Genomic DNA, 17,931 nt, shown 5'->3' on the forward strand with positions numbered 1-17,931 from the left:
AACGCAACTGAAAATAAAAATAATACAATTATGATAGAGGCAATCACTAAGATCGACTGGCTCAGGAATTCTGGGAGATGAAGTTCATAGGTCATGAAGTTGCCAGAGTTGCCAATTCCTGACTAGAATCAAATAACAGAGTTGGAAGGGACCTTGGAGGTCTTCTAGTCCAACCCCCTGCTTAGGCAGGAAAACCTACACCAAGCTACACTTAGCTTGGTTGTTTTCCTGCAGATGTTTCATTAGCCAAACTAGGTAATATCACCAGTGCTGATGATGTTACCCTTATAAATTCTTCTTCATTGATTGCTTGGAAACAAGAACAGGGGTTATCCATGGTTCAGTGATTTGCTGAAGAAAACCAAAATGCGGATCTGGGGCCTGATAAACCCCCCTTCCATGTTGGTTGGTTTCTCTTCAGACTGCTTACATCTTTCATGTCCCCCATTATTTAGCAGTTAACCGGAAGTCACTTGCTCGGAGGGTCGTTTTGAGGGCTCCGAAGGCTTTAGGGACCTTCATGAGGCTTCCCTGAAGCCTCCGGAGCAGTCAAAATGACCCTCCGAACAAACCGGAAGTCACTTGCTCGGAGGGTCGTTTTGAGGGCTCCGAAGGCTTGAGGGACCTTTATGAGGCTTCCCTGAAGCCTCCGGAGCAGTCAAAACGACCCTCCGAGCAAACCGGAAGTCACTTGCTCGGAGGGTTGTTTTGAGCGCTCCGAAGGCTTTAGGGACCTTCATGAGGCTTCCATGAAGCCTTCGGAGCAGTCAAAATGACCCTCCGAGCAAGTGACTTCCGGTTTGCTCGGAGGGTCATTTTGGTGATGAACGGTTTCATTCTTGAAATATAGCAATAGCAATAGTACTTAGACTTATACACCGCTTCATAGTGCTTTACAGCAGTCTCTAAGAAGTTTACAGAGTCAACCTATTGCCCCCAACAATCTGGGTCCTCATTTTACTGACCTTGGAAGGAGGGAAGGCTGAGTCAACCTTGAACCGGTCAGGATCAAACTCCTGGCAATGGGGAGAACAAGCCTGCAATAGTGCATCCTAACCACTGCGCCACCACAGCTTGTATTCACTTCTTGTTAATGTTTCTTCAAACAATGTATGTGAAAGCTGTGGCTTTTCACCTCCTTCCCTGGGCAGTGGAAATTTTTTTGTTCTCCATATCTTCCGCATACCAGGGGCTCAGTGCCCTTGCAAAACATCAGAAAGTTTAGCGTGCTGTTCAGGAATCCAGTGGTTAAATGTGCCATGTGCTAAAGAAATGCTGCGGTTTTGCAAATTTTTTGCAGCAGTATGACATTCACGTAGAACTGGAACTGGGGTTGAGCAGATGTCATGTGTAAACAGCATAGTAGAAGGACTGAATTGCATCTGCTGGGTCATAAATATTGCAGATGTTTTGGCTAGCTTTATTCTGATTTCTCTTTGCTTTTTAATTCTATGGCTTCCATAAGAGGGAGGGAGGGAGGGAGGGAGGGAGGGTGTGTTGTACAGCTGGGCAATACTTTGAACTGAAACTTTGAAAGGTGCTTAGGAGAGCGTACATGGCACCTTCGTCTAGGACCACTTAACAGCTGCAATGTTCGTTTATTTGAACAATTAGAATTTCTTCCTTCAGAAGAGCTAGACACTTGACGGCCTCAAAAGTGAATTTCACCAAAAGAACGCAAGGGCGCTTTGATTTAGTGTGCTCTGATCAAGAAGGATTTGGATGGGGTACTAATTTAAGCAAAAGGCTTAGTTTCAGGTTGTGATCGGAGTGTCTTAAAGACTACATGGTAAAAATAAGACTTAAAAAAACCCTTTTACATGTCAGGGATAAAAAGGAAAAAAATAAGGTGAAGGTAACCCCTTTATTTTAAATCTAAGTGTGTAATTGGAATCGACAGAAATGCATCTTGCTGTATTTTTGTCGATGGGATTATAAATTCATCATAATTTGCCTACTACTTAACCACATTGCGTATTCTGGGGTGGTTGTTTTTTGCCTCAATTTGTTAGCGGAGTGATTTGCATGAAACTTTATGCCTTTTGGAGCTTAACAGAAGAGTTAATAAGTATAGTGCCAATAAGCATCTCTCAAAACTCCTCGGTGAAAGTATTTCAGTGAAAGTCATTTGGAAGGGGGTTGGGGAAACCCCTTATTGCTCTCATTTCTGTTTACACTGCAACGGAGGGGATTAAAGAAAAAAAAAGATTAAGGGTGTTTTAGTGTCCACGAAAGGCTCTTATTGTTTTGTACTGAACAAATGAAACAATTGCATGAAATTGAGTTTTCCCACAAGTGTAAGTATAATTTTTGAGAATCATTTAACAGCTGGATTATGTTTGATTCTCCAAGGAAAAGGTATGCACTTTTAAGATGATTTATAGCACATAATGCTGTAACTGGATATGTTTAGCCTAGAGAGCAGCCTGAAGTTATCCCTGTGAGTTTATACGTGTCTGTCAGAAAAATCAGATAGTGGACATTACATAAGCAAAGCTTCATTCTTTTTTCCATGTATGTGATACTTGTTAAAAACAAACAAAAAGGACTTCAATCACATGGATGCAGTTGTCAAGGTGTCTTCGTTGACTTCCCTATGAAGACATCCACCCCCTTTCAGTGCACCCCGAAACAATTTACTTATAGATAGAATATAAGTCACCCATAAGAATTGTTTCATTTGGAGAATTCAAGAACACAAGGAGGAACAGTCTGGTGTACTGGTTAAGGCAGGGGTATCAAACTTGATTTCATTGAGCACCACATCAGGATTGTGTTAGACTTTGGGATGGTCAGGAGGCAGGTTGGACATGGCCAACTCAATGTCACTCATGTTGGGAGCGCCTGCGGTGCCCGGGTGCTCTGTCAGCAAAAAGGAGCTCTGTTTTTGCTGGCATAGGATTGCAGGAGGCCGTCACAGCTGAAAACGGGGCTCGGAGAGGGAGGGGCTCCATTTTTGCTGGCAGAGACATCCCGGGCTGGTCCTTCCCTGTGGGCCAGATCTAAGCACCCCATGGACCAGTGTGGCCCTCGGGCCTTGAGTTTGACACCCCCGGGTTAAGGCATCAAGCTAGAAACCAGGAGATTGTGAGTTCTACTCCAGCGATGGCGAACCATGTGCATGCATGATGGAGCGCCGGAAACCCAAATACCAGCTGGCCAGCGTGCACATGCCTTTTTAAAGAGATGGACCTCTTCTTCTTGATTGATGGTTTATATATCTATTCTGTCCTTCCTCGAGATGTTCTAGTTCAGTGTTTCTCAACCTTGGTGATTTTAAGTCCTGTGGACTTCAACTCCCAGAATCCCCCAGCCATCTGGGGAGGGGATTCTGGGAGTTGAAGTCCACAGGACTTAAAGTCGCCAAGGTTGAGAAACACTGCTCTAGTTGGTTCACACGAGGGCAGGCGCCCCTCATAGAATAAGCACAAACGGACCATTTTTTGCAGCCTGTTTTCCTTATTTCTTTTCTTTGTGTTTAATTCTGCTAAGTACTGCCAAAGGCCAGACAGAAGGCAGGTTATTTTTAAAAAATGGCAAACGTTTGCAATATTCTTTTTTTATTATTGCATGCAAGCTGTTTCTCTATCTGCTCCTCTTCTTTGAACTTGAAGTAGTTAGCACCTTCAGGGCAGCCCACCCCAGGTACCTCCCAGCCTGCCTGTTGCTTGTGCAAACAATAAGTAACCTGAATTGCAATGTCACTGGAGGGCACTGGGTTGGGGCAGGGAGTCCTAAAGCAAGAGACCATGCTCCCAGAAAAAAATGTGTGTCCTCTTTCCCCTCAGTCTCCTCTGTTTCATATCACTCTTTTTTAGGAAGGGCCTGGAGCAGTGGTCTCCAAGTGGAGGTCCGCGAGAACATTTTGGGGGTCCGCAGAAAAAATATTTGCATTTTTTATATTGCACTAAATCAGGGGTCCTCAAACTATGGTCCCTGGGATGGATATGTGCAATGAACGTTTGTATTGCTGCAAAGTCTCCCCCTTCGGGGTCTTTTTGTGTGTGTCAGACGGGGGCAGAAATTCCGACTTGGGGTCTGCTTCAGCCTCCTGGTGTGGAGCTTTGGGTGAAGGCTGGAGGGAAGTGCCGCTGATGGCAAAGAGCCGGAGGGCCTCGTTCCAGTGAGACTGCATTATGGCCTGGAACTGGCTGACCATCTCAGCCCGCTGAGCCTCCAGGTGCCAGTGCCTGGCCTTGCACTCCCGTAGGTCTTCCCTCTGCTTGGAAACCCCATGCTCGTAGTCCTCAGTGAGGTGCTTCTGCTGAGCCTCCTTCTCGGTCAGATCCAATTTGAACTGAGCTGTTTTGCCTAGACTTTCTCGTGGTGGCTGCTTAGCTCCAGCAACTGCTTCCTGTTGGGGCCCTAAGGCGCCCGGGCAGGGAGGCGAGAAGTGGCTGGGAGGGGAGGGGCGAGTAGAGTCTTGTGAGGCCCCCTTGACGTGAGTGACATCATGTTGTCCATGCCCACCCAGTCACATGACCACCTAGCCACGCTCACCCAGGCAGTCATTAGGCAAATCATATTTGTGGTCCGCGGGATTTAAAATTATGAATTTAGTGATCCCTGAGGTCCGAATGGTTGGGGACCCCTGGCCTTGAGCGGAAGCAAAAATAGTAAAACATTTTAAAAAACTGCTTTCCTGGTTGTGCAAATTTGTTCCCAAGAAGCTGGAAAACTACAATCTGGGATTAACTCTTTGTAGACCTGGCTAAGATTTGAGATGTTGGGGGGTTGCCTGGTTTTCATTCCAGATTTTGCATTCAGAATTGGGAGCCTTTCAGCTCAAGCTCTTTCTTATGCATTGTTTAGTTGTTCTATGGCAGGGGTGTCCAAACTTGGCAACTTTAAGACTTGTGGACTTTAACTCCCAGAATTCCATATGTCCGAGGGGAACTTTAATTCTGGGAGTTAAAGTCCACAAGTCTTAAAGTTGCCAAGTTTGGACACCCCTGTTCTATGGGTTGGTCTGGCTCAGGCTTGGCGAAAGAATCTGTGAAGCTAATTGCTTGTACCACAACGAGACACAAGTGGGAACAAAGCCCTGAGTTTTGCCTGCTTTAGGACATTTCTTTAGCTCTCTTGCATCTATGGACTTTCTGCTTCTTTCAAAGCAAGTGCAGGGTGCAAGAGAGCTGAGGAAAACCTAAAACTACTGCAGAATCTTTTCTCTAGGCTTCTCTATCTGGTTGCATAAAGATCGGATTAATAATGATCTGGAAGGAACACACACAGGGCTCTTGTCTACTTGGTGTGCAAATGTATAGCACCGTTGTGCTGGCTATTTGGGAAACGCTCCAATAATCAGATGTGCTGTATGTGTGCAGCAAGAGGGAAGCCTGCAAAAAAGATAATGGTAATGTTTCATAAGGGGATAGCCTTTGTGTGCTCCAGAAGAGAAAAATGAACAGTGAAGTCACAAGATTCACCTCTTCATTAGGACCACACAGAAGGGAGCAACGGTGCAAATCCCCCAAAGTCTTTATCAGGCTTGGCTAGTGGTGGAATTGAACCAGGAAGTTGTGAGTGAAAAAATATATACAGGTACCGTATTTTTCGGAGTATAAGACGCACAAAGATTTTGAAGAGGTAAATTTTTTTAAAAAAGTGTTTGCACTCTGCAGACCTTCCACGCCCTCTGCACGCTTCATTTTTTTGTGAAAAACGAGGCATGCAGAGAGTTTGAGAGGCCTGCAAAGTGCTCCTGGGAGCTGGGCAGGGAGGCAAAAACAAGCAAAAAACCCCGGCCCGTTTTTCACGTAAACGGGCCCGAGGTTTTTTTTGCCAAAAAAGGGCATGCATAGCCTTTAGAAGACTTGTAGAGTGCTCCTGGGGACGGGAGGGGGGGGGGAATAAGCAAAAGACAGCCCATTTTTCGCTCATTTCAGCCTCCTTATAGGCTCTGCACATCCATTTTTGCGAAGGGGACGGGGTTGCGGGAAGCCAAAAATGATGTATTCAGTGTATAAGGTGCACCCAGATTTTCACCCTCTTTTTTGGGGGGGGGAAACAGGTGTGCCTTATACTCTGAAAAATACGGTAGTTCTCAGCTTACGATCATTCATTTAGCAAAGTTACAACACCGAAAAAAGTGACTTAATTGCATTTATAGCCATTGCTGCATCCCCATGGTCACATGATCAAAATTCAAACCTTTGTTTAGGACAGTTGCAGAATCCTAGAGTCATGTGATCAACGTTTGCGGCCTTCCCACCTGGATTCTGACAAGCATAATGAACAGAGGAAGTTAGGTTCCCTTAACAGCAGCACAATTTATTTAACAACTGCAGTAAATTGCATAACTACTGTGACAAAACAGGTTGTAAAATCAGCACAGCTAAGGTAACAATTGGGACGCGGTGGCTCAGTGGCTAAGACGCTGAGCTTGTTGATCAGAAAGGTTGGCAGTTCGAATCCCTAGCGCCGCATAACAGAATGAACTCCCGTTACTTGTCCCAGCTTCTGCCAACCTAGCAGTTCGAAAGCACGTTAAAAAATGCAAGTAGAGAAATAGGAACCAATTTTGGTGGGAAGGTCACAGCATTCCATGCGCCTTCGGCATTTAGTCATGCCGGCCTCATGACCACGGAGATGTCTTCGGACATCGCTGGCTCTTCGGCTTTGAAACGGAGATGAGCACCGCCCCCTAGAGTCAGGAAAGCCAACACATATGTGCCCGGGGAACCTTTACCTTTAAGGTAACAATTGTCCTGTTTAGCAATGGAAATTCTGCTCCCAATTGTGGTTGTAAGGGAGCTGGACTAGAAGACCTCTAAAGTCCTTTCCAGCCCCATGGGTTCTGTGACTACCTATATAGAAAACGAAGCAAGTTGGCAGGTTCTCCAGCTTTTGTTATAAAAATCCAGTTATGTAACAAAGGACATGGTCGGTGAGCTTTTCAGAAATGAACCTGTAATAAAATAACAGTGACGGTTTTCCTCTTTGTATCAGGAAAACCAAACCACTATTCGTTTTCTGTCATTAGCATTCATCAGAACATATAAAGTAATTATACAGTAAGAGGAAAAGGGAGGAAAAAAATAGCAGTAGAATGGCCTATTGTTTTCCCTGGGTTAGCTTCTAAATCTTTTATCAGGGCCAATCACAGAGAAATAATCTAGGCAAAGCGTTTCCTAGTGGAAGATCAAATCCTGAAGCTTCCAGTGATCGGCGTCAGGCGGAAGTTCCAAAGCGACTTCTCTACAACTGCAAAACACACAGCACTGCCTACCCGCATTTATCCTCTCCACACACACACACACACACACAGACACACCAAGGTAGCACCATAGCTCCAGGACACGTGCCCGGTTTCCAATGCCAAGATTTTCAAGAGCTGTTGTAAAGGTGGCACACCCAGGTTGATGGAAGAGGTAGTTTCTATTGCTCAACGCTCCTCTTTAAAGTTGAAGTGGGAGTGGTGTTGGCCAGCACAACGAGGAAGCAGCTCAGTCTGTGCGCAGCTCACTGGTAGTGAATGTGACCCTGTGCTTGGAAAAAGGTAAGTGAAGACAGTTAAGTGAGGGGCTGCAGGAGAAGGTTCTGTATTCACCTGGAATACAGAACCAGGAGAGGTAGGAAAAACTATAGGAGAAAAACTTTGTCTTAGCAAGCTTGGATTATTATCAGCTGGGGAACAAAATAAAGAGCTAACTTGGAATTCCAGCTACATTTAGAATCTTATCCCTTTAAGATGGATTACTTAAGAAGACGGGGGTTTACCTTAATTATGCCAAGCTCATCACCGCACGAAGCTATTTCTGGTGCTATGGTTTCTAGCCAGATGCCATTAAGACTTTTCCAGTACAATCATTAATATTTCTGACTGTAGTTTTAAAATCTGTACAATATCACAAGACGGCAGCTGTATAGTATAACAGTTCTGGCTGGCTTGCAAATACCTTGAGTTGTTTCTATATAAATAAACAGCATCAAATGTCTTCGGATCTGAGCCGCTTATCGTCACTTATAGATCCAAGGTCAGTTTTAAAACTGGGCCATTCAAACCTTTCTCAAATGCTTATAGTTTAAATGATCTCCCTCCCTTCCCTTCGTAAAATCATGCTGCTTTGCATTGTTTCCAAAAGATATTGGAATTATTTGGCCTCCAGAGACCCAAGAAATTTGACCTTGTTTATTAGGAGTGCTGGAAGAAGTGGGAATAGGTACAAAAAGCTTTGCAGAGGGTTTGTGTGCCATTTCATGTTTAATTACTCTTAGCCACTAACCTCCACCTCAATCCTGCCTGCTTTTTGTATATACTATACTCCCTGGCAAGCCACATGAAGCCTGGTGAGGATGTAGAGTTGGCAAATAGTGGGCATCCTTTGGTGCACCATGGCAAATTGGCACCTGCTTGCTGTAAATTGCAGCTGACCCTATGTTGCCTTGCATTATGCAACAACTGTGGATATGTCTGTTTATTCAAGCATTTATAGAGTTCCAGCCGCTCTTGGATCAAGCTGGTTTTCAATCTACTTTTTAAAAGTGATCTACGTTTGCCATTTTTGTTTCTAAAGATTGGGGACTGTAGTTGGTCTTTTGTATTGCAGCTTTGGTCTTCTACGGGTAAAAAGAGCAGGAAGCTAATTATGACAATAGCAATAGGACTTAGACTTATATACCGCTTCACAGTGCTTTACAGCTCTCTCTAAGCCGGTTACAAAGTCAGCCTATGGCCCCCAACCATCTGGGTCCTCATTTTACCTACCTTGGAAGAATGGAAGGCTGAGTTAACTTGAGCCGGTCAGGATTGAACTGCTGACAGTCAGCAGAATTAACCTGCAGTGCTGCATTTTAGGGATGTGGTGCCTCAGTGGCTAAAACGCTGCGCTTGTCGATCAGAAAGGTCGGTAGTTCAGTGGTTCGAATCCCTAGCGCCGCATAACGGAGTGAGCTCCCGTTACTTGTCCCAGCTTCCACCAACCTTGCAGTTTGAAAGCAGGTAAAAATGCAAGTAGAAAAAATAGGGACCACCTTTGGTGGGAAGGTAACAGCATTCTGGGCTCCTTCTGCTTTTAGTCATGCCGGCCACATGACCATGAAGATGTCTTCGGACAGTGCTGGCTCTTCGGCTTGGAAACAGAGATGAGCACCGCCCCCTAGAGTCAGGAATGATTAGAACATATGTCCGAGGGGAACTTTTACCTTTATCTTTACTGCATTCTAACCACTGCACCACCACTCTAATGAATAGTAAAGTCCTAATAAGGCATATTCGTAAGGCACATTTCTAATAATATTAATTAATTAATAATAATAATATTGTATTATGATTGTATTATTGTATTTCTGAACCTAATATCTTTGTTTTATGAGTGCATTGATTTCCTATTGGAATACAAAGGTCATACTGTCCAGAGGGAAGTTCATTTTACTTGTTGAAGGTGTAACCAAGTAGTAGTTGTCTCCCAAGGACAAGAAAAATTTTAGTCTTCCCAGTCTGCTTGTCATGTAATTTGAAAGCTGGGATTTCCCTGCTGTGGGTGTGGCTGCTATAGGCTACCATTGATTTAGCTTCCCCTTCAAACGTGTAGAAAAGGACATCAGGCTCGGGAAGCTGGGCCCATAGCATCACAAGTTTATTTGAATGAGAGCTGGATTCACTTAATGACTGCGTGGTTCACTTAATGGTCGCGGTGATTTGCTTAACCACCATGGTCAAAATCAGGGGGTGAGTATTCACTTACTTTCCTTACCAGTTCACAAATGTGAGTGCACATGTGTGCACACTTTGCTTGCACGGGCCCCATCCACGCATGCGTTTGAACTTCCGCGCATGCGCTTCCGTTTGAAAACGTGCCTAAATAGGACGGTATAGAGCCAGGGCGGGTGGGCTTCCACTATCGGTTCGGGTAGTGGAATCCCACTGGCTGAATAACACCTCTGATCAAAATGGTCGTGAAAGCAGATGCGACTCACTTAAGAACCCCCTCCTTGCTTAGCAACTGAAATTCTGCTCCTCAATGTGGTCATAAGTTGAGGACTATTCCTCCGCTTTCTTATGCTGTTTCTACCTTTGGCATTTGCCTTACTGTCTCTCGCTCTTCAGAAACTGGTGTTTGAGCCATCCGTTGAAACCAGTCGCGCGCTTACATTCTCTGCGTTCCTGCTCCGAGAATCCAGGCAGGATTGATTTTGGAATTCAGCACTATAACCATGCCACTAGCCAGCCAACCTCCCTGAGAATTACCAGCCACTAAGAAATCCTTCCTGCTCTCGCAAAGTCAGCTTGTACGTAGAACAGTGTGTGTGTGTGCTTGTTTACACACACACACACACACACACACACACACACACGCACACGATTCATACAGCTCTCCCTACCTGCCTTTGAACAACCCTTAAAAATCTGCTTCCTCTGCCAAGTCTTCAGTTAATGTGTATTCAAGCGCTTTTAAGTCAGGATGGGGGATTTTTTGGGAGGGTGGATTTGCTCCCTCCAGGTAGCTGCTGTTCTTTTTTATATTTTGCTAGCTGGATAGCCGCGATTCGTGACAAAACTATGTGATTGGGCTATACAGGAGAAATTCGGTTCACAATCCATTGGCTCAGTGGTGGTCAGTGATGGAAACACATAAGGGAATATCGCTCCCGCCGCCTTGAGTCCGGAAGCAGTTCCATAGGTGGAAGGTGTAGACATTTTGGTGAGGTACCGATGTTTAGTACTGTAAGGAGCCCCAGGCTGCTCCTGAATGAAGGAGTGCCAGTTTGAACTGAGGTAATGGAATATGAGGCAACTGACAGTTGGAACAGAGTTCTTTTCAGGTGGGGAGGGGGAGTAGAATGTCTAACACTTTCACATCAGAGCGTGTTAGTATAAGGCAACTGGCAGTTGGAATAGAGTTCTTTTCAGGTGGGGAGGGGGAGTAGAACTCCTTAGCATCACTGAAGCTACCCAGATTAATTTTAGAGAGGGATGGCCTAGAAATGGGAGGGATGGATTGGATGGGAGGGAGGGATGGATGGACTGATAGACTGATTGAATGTCTGTCTGTGGAGATTCTCAATCCCCCAGATTATGTTTATCCTAAAGGTGCTTTTGAAAAGGCAGCTGGATGTCCATGGCTTTTTCTTTGAAAACTTTTCCCTTCTCATCCAAGATGCTTCTTTACTTTTTTTGTGTAAAAAAGTATGGAAGTCCAGCTCCCTTTTGACAGTCAGACTTTGGGACTGACTGAGGGATTGACTGAGTGACTGATCAAAAGGGAAACAGATGGACCATCCTCTCCCAGCCATCCTCCCCCACCTTAGATTAAGCTTATTATCAATGCCCACCTTTTTGTCTTTTCTTTCTTTGGATAGATTGGCATGTTTACGAAGCGCTTGGGTGCAGTTATTCACTATTTTTCTTTTTCTTTTCAATGGACGCTCTTATAAATGAAGGTGTTTTCAATGGTCGTTGTTTTTCTTCGCAATGTACTACTAGTTACTGTTTTATTGCTGTTGATATTGCACATATGATGTCAAAGTGAAGTAGGGCAGAAGGGCTGCCAGTGCTAAGAGATGACCTTGGGCATATTCAGTAGTGCCTCTGGGCATTGCAGGTTGGGATCTGCAGAACGCCTTGGTCCCACTGACTTACTTTGTGGTAGCTTGCACAGAAGCCACATCTAGCTTAGAATACATTATATACTTGGTTCTCGGATTCACTAAGGCAGGGGTGTCAAACTCAAGGCCCGTGGGCTGGATCCGGCCCATGGGGTGCTTAGATCTGGCCTGCGGGTCTACCCTGGAAACAGCAAAAGACCAGCCTGTGGTGCTGCTGACAGTGAAAAGGGAGCTCGGGAGGGCCTTGTCTGGCCCTCCCAAACTCTGTTTTTGCTGGCAGAGGGTTGCAGGAGGCAGTCACAGCTGAAAACGGAGCTTGGGGGCTATTTTTGCTGGCAGAGAGCTTGGGGCCACCACAGACGCCCCAGACCTGAGGAACATCGAGCTGGCCACACCCACACCAGCCCCCCCTCCTCCCGAGGTCAAACACATGATGCAGCCCTTAATGAAATTGAGTTTGACACCCCAGCACTAAGGGATCCTAGTGGCAAATTTGTGAATATCAATCTATTCATATCATATATTTCATATAATACGGGTCATCTAATGTCATATATCTGGGTATATGCATAGTTTTGTATTTACTTATTTAGTCATGTTTATGTAGTTTATATGGACGTGTGGCTCAGTGGCTAAGAGGCTGAGCTATTCGATCAAAAGGTCGGCAGTTCAGCGGTTCGAATCCCTGGTGCCGCGTAATGGAGTGAGCTCCCGTTATTTGTCCCAGCTTCTGCCAACCTAGCAGTTCGAAAGCACGTAAAAAATGCAAGTAGAAAAATAGGGACCACTTTGGAGGGAAGGTAACAGTGTTCCGTGCGCCTTTGGCATTTAGTCATGCTGGCCACATGACCACAGAGACGTCTTCCGACAGCACTGGCTCTTCAGCTTTGAAACCACAATGAGCACTGCCCCCTAGAGTCGGGGACGACTAGCACATATGTGTAATGGGAACCTTTACCTTTATGCAGTGTATATTGGGGGTGGTGACCCTTTGAGAGCTGCATGCAACGAAATTTCATTTTAATATATGCCGATTCGTGTACATTCAAAGTGACAATAAAGTTATTCTAAGTCTAAGGCTCTATCAAGTTGTGGTGACTCTCATAACCAAGGGGCTAAGGGAGTAATTAAAGTGATTGTATAAGTGACTGTCATCATCATCATTTGAGTCAATGTTTACACTTTTTATCATGTAACCACTGAAGGAAAAATAGACGAAGATGCAGGCAGCTGCTGCTCTCAGGTATTATTAAGTCTGTCGACAGTTTCATTTACGGCTGTTGCTGTTGTAAGAAAAGATGTGGATTTTTTTGGCCTCCTGAGATTTGCTTGGGGCATTCTGGTGATTGAATACAATAATACAATAGCAGAGTTGGAAGGGACCTTGGAGGTCTTCTAGTCCAACCCCCTGCCTAGGCAGGAAACCCTATACCGTTTCAGGCAAATGGCTATCCAACATCTTCTTAAAGACTTCCAGTGTTGGGGCATTCACAACTTCTGGAGGCAAGTTGTTCCACTGATTAATTGTTTCTAACTGCCAGGAAATTTCTCCTCAGTTCTAAGTTGCTTCTCTCCTTGATTAGTTTCCACCCATTGCTTCTTGTTCTACCCTCAGGTGCCTTGGAGAATAGTTTGACTCCCTCTTCTTTGTGGCAACCCCTGAGATATTGGAACACTGCTATCATGTCTCCCCTAGTCCTGCCTATCTCCCCTAGATAGGCAGCGTGGAAGAATAGAGAACATTTGCTCTCTGTGCTGGTGGGAGAACTCCTCTTATTTTCTCTTATTTGGAACATTATTATGTTTTGATTCCACTGGAAATTCACCTAATAAGCCACACGGTGAATTAGCGAGTAGCGCACAGCTATCTATTCCTACATTGCCTCGTTTTTTTGTTTTTATCAAGCAGGCTTATTGTATCCAAGCAAGCGAGCCCGGAAAGTCAACAAGGTTGCTGAATGACTCTGGCCTTATTTGTGGATATTTTATCTTTAGATAACACAAAGAATTACTGTATTTTTCAGAATATAAGACGCTCTGGATGATAAGACTTTTGGTGAGGAAAACAAGAATAAAAAATCTACTTCTGCCTCCCAGCATTCATCTCGCCTGTTTGCCATGGCCCCTTTGTTGCCACCACGGCCCATTCGCTGCAGCCCATTTGCTGTGGTCCATTCTCTGCCACCTATTCGCCGCCGCTGCCTGTTTAGCATGGCCCATTCACCGCCACCCATTTTCCACCCCTCGTTCAGGGTGGCCCGTTCTCCAATGCCGCCCATTCTAGGACAGCTGATCAACGCTGTACCAACCTCCCTTTCCCCTGCCACAATATTTGGAGTATAAGGCGCACAGACATTCCCACCCACTTTTTTTTCGGGGGTGGGGGGGAGTGCGTCTTATACATACCGAAAAATACGGTATGAAGCCATTTTTGCCTTAGCACCTCGTTCGTTACCATAGTGTTTTTCACTCTTGATTATACAGGAGAGTTAGTTTGGAAGCAAGGTGCAATACAAGTAGCCCTTGTATCCACCATTGAGCTCAAAATTTCCGCTGCTAAGCGAGATGAGTTGTTAAGCGAGTTTTGCCCCATTTTATTACGTTTCTTGTCCCTGTTGTTAAGTGACTCACTGGAGTTGTTAAATCTGGCTTCCCCATTGACTTTGCTTGCAGTCAGCGGTTCGTAAAAGTTGATCACATGAACCTGGGAGACTGCAGCCACCATAAATATGAGTCAATTGTTGATGTTGTTAGTTGCGAAGTCATGTCCAACCCATCGCGACCATATGGACAACATTCCTCCAGGCCTTCCTGTCCTCTACCATCCTCTGGAGTCCATTTAAGCTCACAGCGACTGTTTCAGTGACTCCATCCAGCCACCTCATTCTCTGTTGTCCCCTTCTTCTTTTGCCCTCAATCTTTCCCAGCATTAGGCTCTTCTCCAGTGAGTCCTTCCTTCTCATTAGGTGGCCAAAGTATTTGAGTTTCCTCTTCTGGATCTGACCCCCCATGCATGCACCTGCTCCTCCCACATGTGCCCCCACGCACACTCCTCCCACATGTGCATGTGCGGTGGAGCAGAACCGGGGCGACGTCTCGCATGCCTGCAGAGAGCACACACGTGCCACAGGTTCGCCATCACGGGCTGTGACGGTGGGAGTGGAAACTGAATTCTGCAACGAAAACTTGAAGAAATGATTTCACTGGCTGAAAAGAAGAAGGAAGGAAGGTACAATGGCATGCTTCAGAAATCAAACGGCTGTTATTTGGAGGAGGAAATAGTCGTGGTCCCTCTTCCGTGTGGGTTATCGGGTTGTTGTTGTTTTTCTACCGGTTTGCTCATGCGCGCCCGCGTTCTGTGCGTTTGCAGAAGGGTCCAGGGGTGGGTGGGCTCAGCCTCCCACTGCCGCCACTACCGGTTTGCCGGATCCGGGCCAAACGAGCAGAAACCCACCACTGTCTCTGTTAACTCTAAAAAGCAGGAGAAGAACCAATAGATTAAAACGAAGGGGTGTGGATTCAGGCTAGATATTAAGGGAATTTCCTGATGTCGAGAGCTGCTCCCCATAAAGTGCTATGTTCCCCTTCAGTACAGGTAGGTCTTCAAACAGAGGCTAGCTAGTCATCTGTTTGAAGTGCTTTAAGCAGTTCCTCCACTGAATAAGGTTCTAGTCCACATGTTCAATCGGGGACCTTTGAACTGTGTGATAAAAAAGCACATGCCAGTCATAAAAACGATGCTGTAGGATATGCTGTGAAGAGGGAGCAGCAGGTTGCTTTGTTAGCTGCTTTGCTGACAGCATTAAGTCCAGCGATAAATGTCACCTCTGTCTCTCATGTCAGCGTTTTCCATGAATTGGGGATCCAATTAAGCTAATTGGTGGGTTTATCAGCCTTTCTGAGTTTGATATAGTGATCAAGGAATCGGGCTAGAACCCCAGAGACTGTGAGTTCTAATGCTGGCTTAGGCACAAAGCTTAGCTAGGTAGCCTTGGAGTAGTCCCGTGATGGCAAACCTATGTCACAGGTGGCATGCAGCACCCTCTCTCTGGACACACAAGGCGTCGCCCTTGTTCAGCTCCACCTCGCATGCGTGTGCTCCTCCTGCCAACCAGCGGGTCGTCGGGTCTCTGCTGTGGGTACCCGGGGGGGGGGGGGGTATGCGCATGCGCAAGACAGGGCACGTGAAAGGGGGCCGCACACACGGGGGTGGTGCACATGCGTGGGGTGCGTGCAAGAGGGCCATGCGTGCATGTGCATGGGGTGGCGCACATGCTGGGGCTGGGCACATGTGCAGGGGCTACACACACATTGCATTTTGGGGCTTTGGGGGACAACACACATGTGTGCATGCATTCACGCATGTGCGCATGCGCTTTCGGCACTTGGTCTGGAAAAGTTTAGCCATCACTTCCTTTCTGTCCCAAGAAGGAAACATTGGCAAACCATTTCTGAAAATCTTTGCCAAGAAAACTACTGGGAATTGTCCAAGCAGTCTCAGAGAATCACGCATGAGTGAACGGAAGGGGGAAAAAAAAACCCAGCCAGAAATCTTATCTTGCCCGAAAGCTATACCTTGTGGTGCACTTTTTCAAAATGTGCATTGAAGCCCGGTGGACACAGAAATAAGCCTGATGTTTCGCTTCACAATTGCCTCGCTTAGCAACTGTAGAAACGTTGGACTCCATTGTGATGATAAGTCAAGGGAAACCTGCATGCGTTTTTCCCAATACGTGAAAGTTAATCTTTTCTTCCCAGCGTGTGTGTGAGATTCTTTTTCTTAAGACTTGCACCCCCTGTAATGTAAGTATCGGTACATGATTGTGTAGTATGCTAGTGCCAGAAATTTCTGAAAAAGTTGGAATTTGGCACGGAAATAGAATTTGTTTTGTCTTTTAAGATTTGGAGATGTTAATTAGGTACTGACTGAACTCCTCCATAATTCTTTTGTGGCATCCAAGAGGAATAAGTAATCATAGCGAAAATCTCTTTTCCTGAATTTGTTTGCAGCAATTGGGGAAGATATCTGCTGGAGTAAAGTTCGTAATGTCAAGATCTGATATATTCTAAAATTGTGTTTCAGAATGTTTTGAATGAAAAAAGCCGAAATAAGCTCATTTATCTGTTTGGGGTTTTGGCCAATACAGTTACAGCTAGCCCTCAACTTACACCAATTCATTTAATGACGGTTCAAAGTTACAATGCATTGAAAAAAGTGACCGTTTTCACACAGTTGATGCGGCATTCCCATAGCCGCGTGATCAAAATTAAGACGCTTAGCAACTGACTCATATTTATGACGGTTGCAGTGTCCCAGGATTGTGTGATCCCCTTCTTGTGACGGTGCTCTGGGTTGGCCATTGGGCCGTTTTTCTCCCTCCGGAGGCTTCAGGAGGCTTCCCTGAACTCTCTGGAGGGCGACAAACAGCAGAAAATCAAGCCCAAAAATCAGCTGGCCAGTGCACGCATGCCCACTGGAGCTGACAGGGCAACGCCTCGCGTGCCCTCAGAAATGGCTCCCTGTGCCACCTGTGCCATAGGTTTGCCATCACAGACCTACCGTATTTAGGTTTGATACCTGAAAGGTCCGAGTTGTTTCTATTTGGCGATGTGGGGAAGAGTCTGTTTTACAATAGCCTTGTACAGTATATACTTCTGCAAAGCATATACATTTGCGCCTGAGGATTAAAATGTTTATTTTCTAGCCTATTTTTAGATTGTGCTTGTACGCTCCTTACAGAGGGGAGAAAGAAATTGTTTTCTTGCTCCGAACAGCAGCTTTGGGATGAAAGAAAATTGCACAATGCCCATGTTCTGCTCCCACAGGAAGAGAAAAGAAAGAAAAATAGCTTATGGGCAAACCAACCAACAACCACTCACAACAAAAACTCCTCATTTTTTTTAAGGGAAGTTGGCTATTCGTTGCAAGTTTGCATTTCCAGAAAGATATAAGAAATACTTTCTGTGATGGAAATCTTTGAAAATAGCTGTTCAAACGTTGGCTAATATTTATTTTTACTGGAATGAAAGCATGATCTGAACTGCCGACTGATGTATGTATGATGATCAGCCAACTTATAAAACTAAAGCACTGTTTCTTAATCTTGGCAACTTTAAGAATAGAATAGAATAGAATAGAACATTAGAATAGAAGACTAGACTAGAATAGAATAATAGAATAGAATAGAATAGAATAGAATAGAACAGAACAGAACAGAACAGAATATTAGAATAGAATAGAACATTAGAATAGAAGAATAGATTAAATTAGAATAGAATAGAATAGAATAGAATAGAATAGAATAATAGAATAGAACAGAATATTAGAATAGAATAGAACATTAGAATAGAAGAATAGATTAGAATAGAATAGAATAGAAT

The 17,931-nt window shown here is 45.1% G+C and overlaps 1 protein-coding gene across 6 annotated transcripts in view; it reads left to right on the forward strand.

Annotated features, from left to right (window-relative positions):
• NEDD4L (NEDD4 like E3 ubiquitin protein ligase) overlaps window positions 1–17,931 on the forward strand; it is a 344,860-nt gene that overhangs the window by 96,600 nt on the left and 230,329 nt on the right. The window contains exon 1 of one of the 6 annotated variants that reach the window (XM_081945714.1): window positions 7,959–7,979. The exons of the other annotated variants lie outside the window; for them this stretch is intronic. The gene's annotated coding sequence lies outside the window, so the exon portion shown is untranslated. Of the gene's footprint in view, window positions 1–7,958; window positions 7,980–17,931 lie in introns of those variants that run through there. 6 annotated transcript variants of the gene reach the window in all.

The sequence above is a fragment of the Natrix helvetica genome (assembly GCF_964273705.1).
Source record: "Natrix helvetica genome assembly, chromosome: 2".
NCBI lineage: Eukaryota > Metazoa > Chordata > Lepidosauria > Squamata > Natricidae > Natrix > Natrix helvetica.